Source organism: Lactuca sativa, chromosome 3, assembly GCF_002870075.4.
Source record: "Lactuca sativa cultivar Salinas chromosome 3, Lsat_Salinas_v11, whole genome shotgun sequence".
Lineage (NCBI taxonomy): Eukaryota > Viridiplantae > Streptophyta > Magnoliopsida > Asterales > Asteraceae > Lactuca > Lactuca sativa.
This window is the reverse complement of record NC_056625.2, coordinates 120,090,747-120,106,754: the sequence shown is the minus strand read 5'-3', so window position 1 is coordinate 120,106,754 and position 16,008 is coordinate 120,090,747.

Genomic DNA, 16,008 nt, shown 5'->3' with positions numbered 1-16,008 from the left:
GTTTGAAATGAGCTCAATGGGTCCTATTAACTTTTTCCTTGGTTTAAACATAAGACAGGGACCCGAAGGCATCTTTATTAATCAGGAAGCTTACACAAAGACTCTCCTAGCGAAGTTTGGCATGATGGGAGACTCAAAAGTCAAAGTCCCAATGGCATTCGGCACCAAGCTTACCTCATCTCTAGACAAACCTGCTGTCGATATCACGCTCTATCGTCAAATGATAGGCTCACTGATGTATCTAACTGCTAGCAGGCCTGATATCATGTTTTCTGTGTGTTATTGTGCTCGATTTCAGGCAAACCCACGTGAACCTCATATGCTTGCAGTGAAGAACATCTTACGCTATCTCAAGCGAACCACCTCCTTAGGTCTATGGTATCCATCCAACTCAGGCTTCTTTGTTCAAGCCTATTCTGATGCTGACCTTGGAGGATGTGGACTCGACCGTAAAAGCACAACTGGTGGCTGTCAATTCCTTGATGGGAAGTTGGTCAGCTGGCAATCCAAGAAACAAACGTGTGTGTCGCTGTCTACTGCCGAAGCGGAATACATTGCCGCAGCATCCTGCACATCACAAGTGATTTGGATCCAGAGTCAACTTCGAGACTATGGACTCAATATGAAGAAGATCCCACTATATTGTGACTCTGAAAGTGCAATTAGGATCTGTCATAACCCAGTGCAACACTCTAAAACCAAACACATAGCACTGAGGTATCACTTCATCAAAGATCATGTGGAAGATGGAAACGTCGAAGTTCACTTCGTAAGAACCACTGATCAACTGGCTGACGTCTTTACCAAAGCTCTTCCTGAAGCATCATTCAATAAAATTTTGCAAGGGCTAGGTATGATGGAATCAGAGTCAGTACCTCACACTACCTCTCAACCTCAAACGTAAGAAGCGAAACCAACCGAACGTTCGGGTTCGGTTCAACCATCTGACTCGCTCATTACTTCAAAGGTAGTTTTTCTGTGTTGTATATTTCTTGTACAATTTTGTTTTTCTTCGTGTTAAAAGTATTTATCTCTTGTATGTCTAAATTCCTTAGTTTCTCAAAATTTTCCAAAACCGAAACCTACCGAAGGTTCGGGTTCGGTTTTCCAAAATTTTGTGGAACCGAAACCAACTGAAGGTTCGGGTTCGGTTTTTCAAAATTTTCCTAAACCGAAACCAACCGAAGGTTCGGGTTCGGTTTTTTCAAAATTTTCTAGAACCGAAACCAACCGAACGCTCGGGTTCGGTTTTTCAACTTTTTCCCAACCGAACGTTCGGGTTCGGTTTTTCATATTTTTTCCACAGTTTTTTTTTTTGTCTTATTTTTTTTCTAATTAATTTTTTTATTATTTTTTTTATTTTTATTATACATTTCAAAAACTCCAAAAATCTTTTATTTATTTTTTTGTGTGGTCTTTCGTTTGTGAGGATATATTTGCTGAATTACTTAAGCGTCCCTAGAAGCATGCTGTTGTATGTGTCCCAAGCCTCATAAGATTTTGAATAATAGCCTTCATGACCTGGTATACACAAACCTTGTCTTCCCAATAAGGCTAACACATTTATTCACATCGTGAGCTACCTCACTCTTTTCTCACATGAGTTAAGAGTTTCCTGCTTGGTCCTTATTTTCGCAGCAGAGGTACTATGTTTTCTTACACCATCTCCATAACTCTTCTCCACTACATTCGTTTCATTATCGTAACCCTTGAGACTCTCAGAAACTACCACTGAGGTTTATGGTTACACAACATCTGTGTTTATGATCTTAGTTTCGTGCCACTACGAGCTGAGTGAAACCCAAAATTCAACACCAACGAATTGACGGTGACCAATTAATTTGCTCAAGTTTTCACCAATGAATTGACGAATGTACCTTCATGATATCTCAATTTTTCTTTTGCGTGATTACCATGAAATTGTTACACACCATAACATTTCTTCCCAAGGGATCCAGTTTTAAATTTTTATCTGAGATTTTATATTAATCCAAGCCAATACAAAATCAATTCCTACCTACTTGTTCAACAGGCTACACCGGTCTCACAAGTACGTTGTTCATTTTATTTCTTATATCAAGAATAGAATTGATGAATCAAAATGAAACCACCCTTAAATAGCCTAATTAAAAGAAGCCTTTCAACATTTATTAATAAGTGTTTGATCGTAATTCAACGGGATTCCACACTAACACTTTGAGGTCTCTCTTGACCTTGAAGGAAGAGATTCGTGCCCGGGATCATCAGTTTTGTGTCATCATTGACATCACAGAATATCCTTAAAAGAGTTGCTTTATTTCTTTTTCTTTTACACTCTTTGCACGAAAATCCTAGATTTTCCAAAATTCCGTTACTAATTAATTACAGGCTGGATTATTACTGGATGGTTAATAATGAAGTTGTGGTCAAAAACTATCCACGTGGGTCATTAATTCAAAACTGCCGTTTAAAAGGGATAAGACGAAAAGTTGCTGACTCGGCGGGAGTTAAAGGGATAAAAATTCAAACGACGGTAAAAAGGAGGCGCACGTGAATTTGAAACGGCCGCGCTTTTCCTGACACTTATGGACGCGTGTGCGATATCGAAGCGTCATCTCTCTGGCATTAAAGGCGCGTGTGGAAATGGAAACGGTTCCTCTCTCTGAACCGGCGTTTATTGGGCGGCGTAATCCTAGGAAACTGACACTCTCTCTCCTACGTGATCATCGCACGCCCCAACAGTCACCAATCAGTCACTCAAAAACCCGTTTCGTATTTCCATAAGAGATTTGAAACGGTTTTTCTCTCTCCTATCACCCACTATAAAAAGCCGTCTACACCACCATTTACCTTTTTACTGCCTCCAAAATTTCCAAAGCACAAATACTCCCAAACACTCTCCCGTTCATCTTCTTCTCCAAACCTGCAACAATGGCTGAATCTTCTTCTGTTCATGCAACTTCACAGATTCTTCCCATCCGACCTTAACAATGTCTCGTCATTGATCTTAACCCGCTGGCGTATGATTCCTACATGTCGCCGGTCATTGAATGCCTGAAGTATTCCCAGCTTGCACCTGCACTATCCAGAATTGAAACTGTCCCAATGGTGGCCCTATCGCAGGTCTACGCGACGGCTTACTACGACAAGGCCGTTGACAGGGTATTTTTCGAGCTTGCAGAACACAAGACCTCCGTTTCACGCCAAAGGTTCTGCACTATACTGGGGTTTGCCGTTGACCCTTCAAGAGTTCATCCGGATACGATTCCGATCGGCCATTTGTATAACATGTTTTACAACATGGGATACACAGAGGTTCTCACCTCTGTCGCCAAGTTTAAGAAGTCTTGCCTGCCGCCCCAGTGGAATGGTCTATTTACAGTCCTTTTCAAGGGCCTGTCGGAGAGGAGCTCAGGATCTGACGGTGCAAGTCGTCTTTTCCTGTCGATAATGTATGGGGTATACAACGGGATAAACCTGGACTATGGGTTTATCCTATGGCAACAGCTCATTCAGAGCCTCTCTTCCTCATCCCGACACTCTGAGGTGTCGTTGGCCCGGTTCTGGATCTTGATAACAAGATGGGCCATGGACAAGTTTGATGTTCCAACTCCTGATGGTGCATCGATGTCTTCTATCGGTACGTTCCATACCAAGAAGATCATCGTCTCAGATGCATCAAACTTTTCCTTCATTGGCTCCATCCCGGAGACAATGTATGGTAATGTGCCCTCCGACAGCAGACTGATCCGGACGATCAAGGAGTTTAGGCCAACTGGTCCGAGGGAACTGACACCGGACATGCTAAGGTCGATTCATGATGCCGACAAACCGGTGGGCAGGGGCAAAAAGGCAGAGAAGGGGAAGCAAGTGTCCAAAGCTCCAAAGGGACCTTCTCCCAAAAAGAGGAAACAACCGAAGGCTGCTTCATCCCCACAGCCGAAGAGAAGGAAGACCCAACAGAAGCGAAAGCTACTTATTCCCTCCTCTTCAAGCGAATCTGAGGGTGGAAGTTCGGACTCTGAAGGATCTCAAGGAGAAGAATCTCCTCAACGAGGCAACACACCACCTCGGTCCCCAACCCCAGAGATGGAACTTCATCAATCTCCAGTTCCTTCACCTCCACCAACTATTCCTATTTCCATTCCCACCATAAACCCCACTATTCCTCCAACCTTTTTCCCTATACCTCCACCCATCTTTACCACATCAACCGAAACACCACCAGTTACCGAAACCCCTCTAGTAACCGAACCACCACAAAGCGAAACCCATACCACCCAAACTACCCATACTCAACCACCACCCAAATTTAACCCACCACCCACTCAACCTGAACCAACCAAACCCACAACACCCCCAGCTTCACCACCCCCTCCATCTCCAGAAGACGCCTCCGATGGCGACAACCAATACCTTGGTGGTGATCACATGAACTTCGATTCGGTCTACTATAGTCCGTTTCAAGTTCAAAGTGACGAGGAGGATGATGCTCCAGTGACAAAGAAGCATCTCCGAGAGCTAAATGAGAAGGTTGATCTACTTCTTGCCTCCTCCACCAACCAGCAGTCATCCCTCTCTGAAGCTGCCCTTCAGAAGATTGTTGATGCCTTCTCAAGGGCTCAACATGATTCGGTGGCCTCAGCAACTGCTGCAATCGACGCCTCCACCCGAGCCTGTGAGGCTGCGACCGAAAAAGTCGATAAACTATTCACCGACGCTTCCGTCCTGCTGAAGTCCTTGCAGGAGAGCGCCGACGCCACCAAGACAACTCTGGAACCGATTGTTCAACAATTGGCCAAGTTTGTCTCGACAGAGCTGTCTTCGTTCGCTACACTCCGACAACATATCAGCGACGACAACTCGGCACTTCGTGCCTCCATCGATGCCCACCTGGCAAAGCTACAAGAGGAACTTGCAGCCGAGAATTCTCTGATGGACGTCTTGGCGAGTAAAACAACCACCCTCAAGGTCAAGAGCACGCAACTTTCCAACACCCAACAACAATTGGAAGCTCTTCAATCCGAAAGGGAGGTGATAAAGACGTGTGTTTCGGATGTCCACGTAGCGTTATCAAACATCCTGGAAGCACACGACCCTATCCTAAACCATTCGGTGAGGCGTACCCTCGCTGAAAAGCTCTCTCCAGCCATGGACCTTTTAAGCAAGATTGAAGGCCTACCGAGTTTCGTGTCCATTCCGAAACAAGGGTGAGATGAGAAGAAGGGATCGAAACCACCTCCCTCCTCCAAAGCTACTCACGCAACCGAACCACCCTCTGTTGATCATGCTTCGGGTTCGGGTGTGAAGAACAAGGGTAAAAACATAGCTGAGGAAGATGAAGATGAAGATGAAGACAAGGAGACCATTGCTGACATATTAAAAAGAAAGAACAGTCGCAATGCTGAAGACGATGCCAGTCGTGTGGCGCGTGAGGCTGTAGAAGCCGAACGCAAGCAAAAAGAAGCCCACGATCTCCTTGAGAGCCGAAAGATGCTCTTCCCTGCCTGGACCAGGGAACGTATGATAAAAGAGGCCATAGAAACTCCAAGCATATTATGGCTCGAGCCGGTTATATCATTCGACTGCAACAACACTGTCGATTCGTAGTTTGATATGCCGCTGACTCGAAAGGCGTTCATCTTCCACGCCTTCTCTAACATTTTTGAAGTCCCGCATCCGAACGATGAGCTTGACAGGGAGCTCATTGACTTCTACCTGGAGGCTGCTCGTCCTCAATATCTTACCTGGAGCGCCCAGAAGATTGTAAACGTTCGGGTGCTGAAGCCTTATGCCGTGGGGAGATTCACAAACGTTAAGTTCAAGCTCATTCGAGGATCTGCAAGAACTGCTCACATTATCTCCCTGGTGGATCTGCCCAATCTAAATCCTCATGATTGGATTGTCTTATACAATATCCTTTTGACTGATGAAACCGAATATGGTCCCATCATAGACCATGTCAAAAGGATGTTGGCCTGCTATATCATGGAGGTTGCCCTAATGGATCAGGAGGTCGCCACAGTTTTCAAAAGGAAACCGAAGATAGCACCTGTGGGATCGGCTAGTGATCTAAACCAAATGCAAATGGGCAAGATTGATCCGAGGCGTAACTCAGTAATGTTCACTAGAGCCGAAGGACAGAAATGTCTCTTCGCTTTAGCTGACAAACACCTTTACACCACAGCTTGCTTGGAGCACGTCTTATCAATTATCAAGCGGTGTAAAGAGAATTCGGCTGATGACATCAAGTACTTCAATGATATGATCAATTGGTACATCCGGTTTAGACAGACCATCCTCTCCATAACCAAGTGTCTGTTTAGCACCGTGAAGAAGAAGGTACCAGCTTCAGCTGCCGGCCCAAGTACAAAGTGAAGGTCTCGCTCCAAATTGATGCAAAGGGGGAGATTGTTGGGCTGAAGATTATTTTGATGTTGCGTCTTTTGGGCTCGATAGTTTAGCCATGTACACTCCGGTTTGGGCCTGTCCAACCGAGAGCCTTTTATGTATTGTATATAAGTTAATGCTTGCATGCATATTAGGGTAACGAGATAGAGGTTTACGTTTTGAAGAGATTTTACGATTAGCGATTCATCTAGAGCAAAGCAGGTTTCTTTAATCGTTCTTGTAACCTCTCAATCCTCTACAGTTGATGTTCTTAATCGAGCTCTTCTGAGGATTTTGTTTAAATCATTCGACACGTTTGATTCCATCTTGTCTTGTTCTTATTATTGCGTTCTTACTGTTTTATATTCATATACTTGTTCAATATCTAATCGATCTTCATAGATTAATAGTTATTTTAATCCCATCAAAAACCCTCATCATACCTTCGTTAATATGCTTTAGTCAAGTCATTGGACTATAGTAATTTAACTCCGGAGGCATTTCCATGTCTCTTCTAGCGGTTGGATCATGTTATCCACCAACCAACTATACCTCAGCTGGAACGACAAACGTCTTGAAAGACCATTTTACAAACATACTTCTACTCTATACTATGATTGCATCATAGGGATTTAGGTCAAACTTGCGAGAACATACTTGTACTCTTTACTTAAAGCAATCGAAGTACATCTAGAGTCAACCAGAATCACTCACAAAAATCTTTATCTTTCCTATTGCAAAAATCATGTCGTCATCCGGAAACGATCAGCCGAGCAATGAAAACCCTATCCTCCATATCGACGCCGCTTCATTTCCAACTGCAGTAGCAGCTGCGGTGACAACTTTCCTTACACAAAACAATAAATGGCAACAGTCATAGACTCACGAAGCCATAAGACCAAAAGGAAGAGGCGATATCGTCAAGCCCTAAAGGAGCGCAATAGATCCCAAAGACTTGCATGCCACAGCAACAATTGGCAACTCCTGTGGAACGCCTTAGAAATCAGTTTCCAAGGTGGTGTAATGAGGAAGGCACTCGTGTCCACATAACTCTGGCTAAACACCTCACTCCCGCCACCAAGGCTAAGTACTAGCAAGTCATGCCACCAATGCGGGGAGATAGGGCATCTCAAGAAGGATTGTCCTATAACAAAGAACTCTGGCGTAGACGGTAGGATTCTCAAGGTCACAGCTGCAGGAGAACCTACTACGAACCCACGTTAATGTAATTTAGGCGTTTCGTTGTAACAGAATTATAAACCATCCAAAACTAGCACAATCAGAGTCTTATACTTTGCGGGATCCCGTCAGTATAGGGATGCTCATACTGTGTATACTTACCATTTATAGTATACCTTATTCAAGCCAATAGAGTTGTAGTAGTCTAAAGTACTGTGACTCTGTTGATGGTTGCACGGTTGTGTTTTGTCTGTAAACGTTTCATATTCAAATCAAATGTCTTTAAGTTTCCTTATGACTCCAACATTATCTTACGATTTGATTCAATTTGATCCTCACAAAAACAGCTTCATACGTACATCTCCTTCTCCGAAAACGTCTTTCTAGCGAAACCATCATTCCAGAACATCGAAGTACCCATGTATAGAATACCTCATAGTTCTTTTCTTTTCCAAAGGAATCTCCGAAGTAACACTTGTACAGTACGTCAAGTTCAAAATCCAAAGGGTCCATACGGTTGAACTTCGCTGATGAACATATACATAGGGGTGATATATAATCAAGGTTCTACAAGTTTGGAATTGACAATTCCACTTTAACTTCTTTTTCCTCGATGGGATGAGGGCTTAAAGAAGAATCATTTATTCGACTACCTTTTCAACCTTAATTATAAACGACTCGTATAACCGAGACTGTGATGGATGAACCAGGTATGAGTTCTACTATGAACTTCAAGACGGAGACTGCCCAAGACTGCGAGTGATCGTGCGTCCGTAAGAATAAACTTAGAAATACCTATCCTTTTCCCCTAATTCATGAGTAGTCATACTTCTATTAGATATTCACGACAGCTAATCCACCCCAAGGTTTCAACATCATGATCAGCAAGAGTTGGTTAAGTCTACATTGAACCAACATCAGGTGCTTTGATAAAGCAGTTCGTCCTAACCTCCCTAAAACAACGAAGCTCTAGTTATTTACAGCGACAAACCAAGTACGAACCCTCTCATCAAATTCGTGTATGCAAGCTCAGAAATGCTTACGAAAGGAATATCATGTATTCCTTGCACACATCGCCAAGACGTGCCAAGAAATGAAGGACATTCAGAACATCCAAGAAGTACACGGCTTTTCCTTTCCGTAAGGACAACCGAGACTACCAACACGGCGTCAAGTCAAATTCAGAATCGACTTAGTTCCAGTAGCCAAATCAACTTATTGTCTAGCTCCAACCGAGGTGCAAGAACTTCCTAACGAGATTAACAAACTCCTCAGAAGGGGATTCTTTAGGACAAGTTTCTCACTTGGAAGAGCACCGGATTCGTCTCTAAACAAGAAAGAGTGTTCCAAACACTAAAGTAAGTCTGATGCATCGCACCAATATTATCCCTACCAAACAGAGGATAGAATATTGCATGGTGTAATGCGATACATCTAACCAAGGGCTTGGTTGTATTATTATGCAAGGGGAAAGATCACTACCTATACCTCAAGACAACTTAAGACACAAGAATTTGACTGTTCAACACATGACCCTAATTCAGGAGCAGCGAGGATTGCTCCGAAGATCTTGAGACACTATTTGTAGGGTACAAGGTATACTATGTTCACAAACCACAAAAACATTCAACATACATTCAACCAAGAAGAGTTATCATCCCAGAAATGTCAAATGACAGAAGCAAAGTCGTATCCCGATAGTAAAAGGTTCGCTGGAATGCCAAGCGGGGACCAGAGTTCACCTGAGAACACGAGAAGCAAAATCATGTCCGTAGTATGATTGTTAATACTACTTAAAACTCGAATTTCGGGACGAAATTCCCTCTAACAGGGGGATGATGTGACAACCCGATATTGTGAGATGATAAAATGTAACGCCAGTCAATTTAAGCCATAACTTAACTTCCCTAAAATCATATTTGGGTTAAATAAAGTGGTAGGACTCGTATCAAGGTTTTCGTACATATAAAGAACACTAAAATCCAATTTATAACGAAGAAGTTATGACCAATCAAAAATCCACGGCGAGAACCGGCAACGCTGGTAGACGTAAAACGCAAAGTTTCGATACAATAGTTTTTAGCCTTAGGTATCTAAACGAAAGTCGTAGATTACGTTAAACCGTGATCATGCATAAAAAGAACGCCCAAATCTGACTTCGTATGAGGAAGTTATGATTTTCCGAATTCTCTAACCTAGTAGTAGACAGCTAAAAACTCGAAACAGAGATCGAGCGATCTTTAGCCGACACAACCTAAACGAAATTTGGAGAGCCCGACAATAGGAGTATAACAATAAAAAGTCTGACAAAAACGGATGTCGGATAAAGAAGTTACGGATTTTTAACGAAGTTATCGTGTCCCGACCTATTAATTAAAATATAATTAAAAATAAAGTCAAAATTAGCCGACGGAGTCTAAATGAAAGTTGTAGAGTATTTTCTCACCTTCGCGTGGATATAAAGAACGTCAAAAACAGAGCTCGTACGCGAAAGTTACGGGTGTTTGAAGTTCTTGGCACGCACTTCAAAGTCTTATCCGAAGGAGTACCCCCTGCGTACCCTCGTACGCCCCGCGTACTCGGATACAAGGCTCCGGATCAACCACGTCGATAGACTCTCCGCCCGAGGATGCGGTAAGCAGTGACGCAAGCGAACGCCCTGCGTACCTTCGGAGTACGCCCCGCGTACGAAGAACGCCCAGCGTAAGTCCGAAGTACGCCCCGCGTACCGAGGACCTCCAGCCCCTATAAATAGATTGCGAGGGTGCCGGCTATTTTCATACAAATGCTTCAATTCTCTCTCATTTTCCCCTCGTTTTTCGTGCCGACAACATCCCGACTTCCCGGTTTCATATCCAAGCCCCGACGAAAGTCCGAAGCCCCGAGATTTCTGAAAATCTCGTCACTTTCCGGTCGAGGTGCCGCCCGGGAAAATCTCGTTTTCTTCAAATCACGCGCCTTCATCGGTGAGTTCATACCCCTATAATCTACATTTCTATCAATATTGTTTTAATATACACTTTTGAGGGGGGGATTACAAGTAAACACACGATTATTATCGTGTGTAACTCAAAGATTCACTAAATACTCATTTTTATCAAGTAAATCATATGTGATTCACAACCATTATATGGAATCTTTCATACGGAAAACATAACACGATATCGTCTGATATATATATTGAAATTAAATATGTTGTTATACGTATACGAATCAAACAGTTTATTTATACCTTGAGTACAAGTGTTCATTATGTCACCACAAAAAGCTACACATTTCATAACTAGTGAGCATTACGCTAGGGTTACTATACAAACGAAACAAACTTTTGGAAAAACTATAATAGTTTACGACAAACATTTATACATGTTAAAAACTCTTTATCAAACTGTCTTACATACTTTATGATTTCTTTCAAACGCTGTTAGAATCATGTTTCTAACAAAGGTCTTCCTATATTTAAAACTGTTCTTATCAAACAAACTGCTTTCAAATCATTTTATAAACTGACATCAAGTCATCATTTCTTATTAATTAAAACTTCTTTTATATTTTTGTGCTTTCCTATATATGTATACTTATATAAGTAATGTTTGAAGGACTTAGGACGGCTAGCTCGCTTTATTTCCTTTTCCTCGTTGGGATGTGGCCTTAGGGCATCGGTTATTCGTCCGAATGTCGTCTAAATAATAGTTATATATATATGTACATATATAGACATAAAAGTTTCCGTCAGTTCGTTCAGTACCTTTGAGTAGCAAAGGCGTATTTCGAATTATACACACACATTATCAATAACTATAATAGGTATAGTTAAGACATACTATTTACCATTCCAAGTACGAGGAGTTATACAAGATTCAGTCTATTCATGAGTCAATACAAATACATTACATACTATGCGAAGAGATACAATTATATACGATTAAAAAGGCATACAATCTTAAGACATACAATTACAGAAGCATACAACTTTCAAGACATACCATTTCAAGGAATACAATTACATGAGATAGTGTACTAGATATTCATAACATTTTATATACTACAAGTACCATATCAAGAAGGTATATTCATATACAAAAACAAAATGGACTTTCATACGTAAATCTATTTGATACTAAGAATTGTGAGACATTTCAGCTTCACGTACGTTCGAGTATGCATTTTAAGTCCTGTATTATATACCATAATCCCTTGGAGGGGGAGCGTGATACTTGTGTATAGATCTATACGGGATTGACAATCCCGCACCTAAACTGATAGCTACAGTTAGACCGGCAGGTCTGGGGTGACAAATGTCATAACATTCCAACATCTGAAGAACGTTGTTACAGGCCATCAATGTCAATAGCATGGTTATAAAACTCACATGGAGTATTAAAAACACGTTGATTTACGGAGTTTTCATATATCTTAGCAATTATAACTGTACACAAATCTACTATTTTAGACATGAAAAACATTATGGTAGTTTCATTTTGGGACTTTTAATGTACCATCTACTTACGAACAAATATTGGATTTCTGAAACAAACATTCAAAACAGTCGAGCATTGGTAGAAGGCTACATTTTATACTAGTAGAAAATATGGGATTTTCTAGGAGTTTCAAACGTTTACAATTACTTACAAACATATTCGTTGGTACAAACTTTCTTTCAAACGATTACAAGTCTTTCTTTATAGCTTTACAAATCAAAGTCAACTAAATACTTATGAACTCACCAGCATTATTGCTGATACTCGCTTTCAAAATAACTTGTATTCCCAGGATACGGATAGACAGGTACGACTACCAGATTCTGTGAAGACGGAGAAATCAAGACTCGTCTTTTATTTTTGAATATTCATTTTGTAGAATTATACTATGAAAGAACTCAAATGTAATCAAAATTATACTATTAATGCAATGGATGATGTTGTTGCTTTGTTTACTACTTTGCATTGTTGTGATACATTACATGACGTCCTCCGCCCCAGAACGTTTCCGCCGTTCTCGGTTTTGGGGTGTGACAGCCGAACACACTAGGAATACATTGTCGAACACACTAGCGGTACATCATCGTATATCAAGCGTTTCTTTCAAATCGGCCAAAAACTTTGTTCAGTAATGAGTCCGTTACTATCATTCGTCATGAATTGGCGTGGCCCTCACCATACTAAGTTCATATGTTTCTATCGCCTCGACCGTCAAATTCGCGAAACCTTCAACATTTGTATCGACAGTCCGACTTAAACCTCAGTTTTATCTTTCATATTCTAAACCCCAAAGTACTCGTGCGAAGGGTACTTTGTCCTCCGAAGCCTTCTCGCGTATGTCCCACAGACCGTCACGAAATATCACTCGCCAAACAGACCATGTTCGAGCACAGAGGCTAAATACGAATACACCCCACCTATCACTATTTAGTGTATACGCAAGGGTGGTTTATGATTATGATTACGTAGATATAGTAAGTTTGATTCTGCCCTATCTCCTATTCCTTGTACGGTTGTGGACCCGGGGCAGAGTCGCACATCCGACCGTCTTACTAATCCTAATTATATGCGACTTGTATAGATGAGGTAATGATAGATGGACCGAGTATGAGTCCTATCATGAAAACTAGGGCAAAGTTGCCAGGTCTACGAGTGGGTATTCTACAAATCAGAGAAGCGCAACCCCAGTAGTACCGTAAGAAATCTAATTTCGGGGCGAAATTCCATCTAACGGGGGGATAATATGACAACCTGAAAATTTTTGCTTTGAAAGCTCAGTCAGTCCACTCAACTGAGTGTCAGACTCATTTCTAATGAGTTCTAGCCTTGTTAAAGGTCATTCTAAGGAGTTTTATCCTAGTACACTTAAGGAATAAGGGTTAAGAAGTACCTGCTAGAGACACTGTGCAACATTCGAGCCTTAATCCTCATCAAAAGGGGTTCACGGCCACAACACTTGAGTTTATGGCCGTAAACTCAAGGTGGGCCATAAACTCCCTCCTTATACGCTCATATCCTTCAACTTTCTTCATTCTTTCACTTTCAAACTCAAGAACTTCCATTTCTCTCTCAAGTACCATCGAGTTCATCATCTTAGATCATCAAAAATGTAAGTGTTCTTCCTTTGAATTCTTAATACATCTTTTTATCTGGTAACACCCTGATGATTCATCCACAAAAACATCCATTTTAACTAGATCTTTAAATCTTCAAGTTTCACCAAGAAAACACACTAGTGTTTTGGTGCAAATTCGACCCTTTCAAGCCTCTATATCGTAAGTACTCTCTCCTTAGCTTGTTATCTAGTTGAAACACCTGATTAGAGCCTTGAAAACCATCAAAAATGCAAGAACAAAAGGAGTTTACGGCGAAGCCATCTCCCATGGCCGTAAACCCTATAAGTGTGCCATTTTAACCTTAAACTCCTCTTAAGTCCAAGACTTAGACCTTGAAACCTTAATGGATGTTTTAGGATCCAAAAACGCACACATATGCATGTTTGACCATGAGTTTACAACCGTAAACTCCCTTGGCCGTAAACTCATGTTAGTGCCATTCCACTTTCCTTTGATCAATCACATGTGATTTCAACACATAGTCCAAGTCCCCAAGGGTGTTTCCTAGCATATTGGTTGCTTATAAACAGTATATCCATGCAAATACTTGCATTGTATATCATTTAGGACTTGTTAAATCTCGGGAGTTCATTCGTGGAGCTTCTCATCCTGAAGCACATATTCGTTTGAATCACCCACATCATGTGAGTTCATACCCCGTAATTAATCTTTTAAACTGTTTTAAACGCTTTTAGGGGGGGTGGAATACAAGTTGAACACAATGATAATTGTGTTAATGTTTGTTATAAATATCTTTCCAAAGATTGCTTATGTCTTTTATAAGTGGTCATATCATTTCAAAAGCTCTTTTCAAGTTATGATACTTTATAGTTTAACAGAACTCCATTTTAAAGTACAAGCATAACTTAGTAGTAAAATGAGTCTTTTCAATAACAGTTCAAGTACATATTAGTAAACTATAATAGGTATAGTTTTGGGGTTCAGTTCATTCAATAACAAGTACAGAGATAAACATGTGATAACAAGTACAGAGAGGAACATACTATAACAAGTACCGGGAAAAACACGTTAATATATATTTTCGGGTTTGCATTGACACTAGTGTGATTTCACGTACCAGGGTTAGCAGACACGAGGTGATAAAACTTAATAATATATCGTTCTCGGTTTGCGTTGACACCAGTACGATTTCACGTACCAGGGTTAGCAGACACGTGGTGATAAACTTAATAATATGTCTTTCTGGGTTTGCGTTGACATCAGTACGATTTCACGTACCATGGTTAGTGGCACGAGGTGATAGTTATATCCAACCTAAGTTATTGGTAACTGGTACTTCTGTGAAGTACCCGACGATAATAAACAAGACCCATAACGTATTCGTAACATGAACATTTAGTAGAAAGGTACCTATAATGCTAACCATATGATTCCTAGATGTATATAACAAGGGATATATATTAATAGGATCTGACAGGTAATAGGATGGGTGCTTTCCATTTCATTTCATGTTCATTGTTTGGTTGTGGGCATAGATCAGATTCACCCAGCATATTATCCATTCGATCTTAGTTATATATATTCCATATACATTAAATCATCATAAGGGGTACCAGTTATGGTTCAGGTCATAAGACAGTAACTCAATGCACAGATTTATAGTAGGAAACATACTTTTCAAATAGAACTTTTGATATACTAAACTAGAAACTTACCGGTAAAGGGTTTAATCCATTTTATTAAACCAACATAACATAAAGGACCTTAAGTGGTTAACTCTATAATACCTTAGGTTATACATCAAAGTTATATATAATTAATATCTGATAGGTAGTTGGAGGTGTTTTTGTCACACCCGGAAAACCAAGGCGGAAACATTTCCGGGGCAGACTCCACGTTGAGTATCAAATCTAATGCACATAGTAAGCAAAGTAAACAACCATTACATTACATATTGAAACTTACAATTGTTCAAAAGTAAAGTATCACAAGTGTTATACATAGGTATATATGAACAAAAGTTAAGACGAGATCTTCAGTACGCTCCATCTTCTCCAAAAAGGAACGTTGGGTACCTGTCTAACGCAGACCAGAGAATACAAGCAGTTTGAAAATCAGCATAAAGCTGGTTAGTTCATAAGATGTTTGTTTTTTTTTCTGAAAATGTTTAAGATTCCTTTGGTTTTCCGAAAGATTACGAACCCAAGAAAATCCCATATTTTCTTAAAACTAATGTTTGGTTAACTGTTTTCTTACACGATTTTGGTTACGTATAATTGTTTTCTCAGGAAAATCCTATATTTTCCTACAAGTAAAGTTTTAGTTAAAGACCACATTGTATAGTTTTACACATAAAACTATTTACTAAAAATCATGGGATTACTATCCCGTACCAATTATAA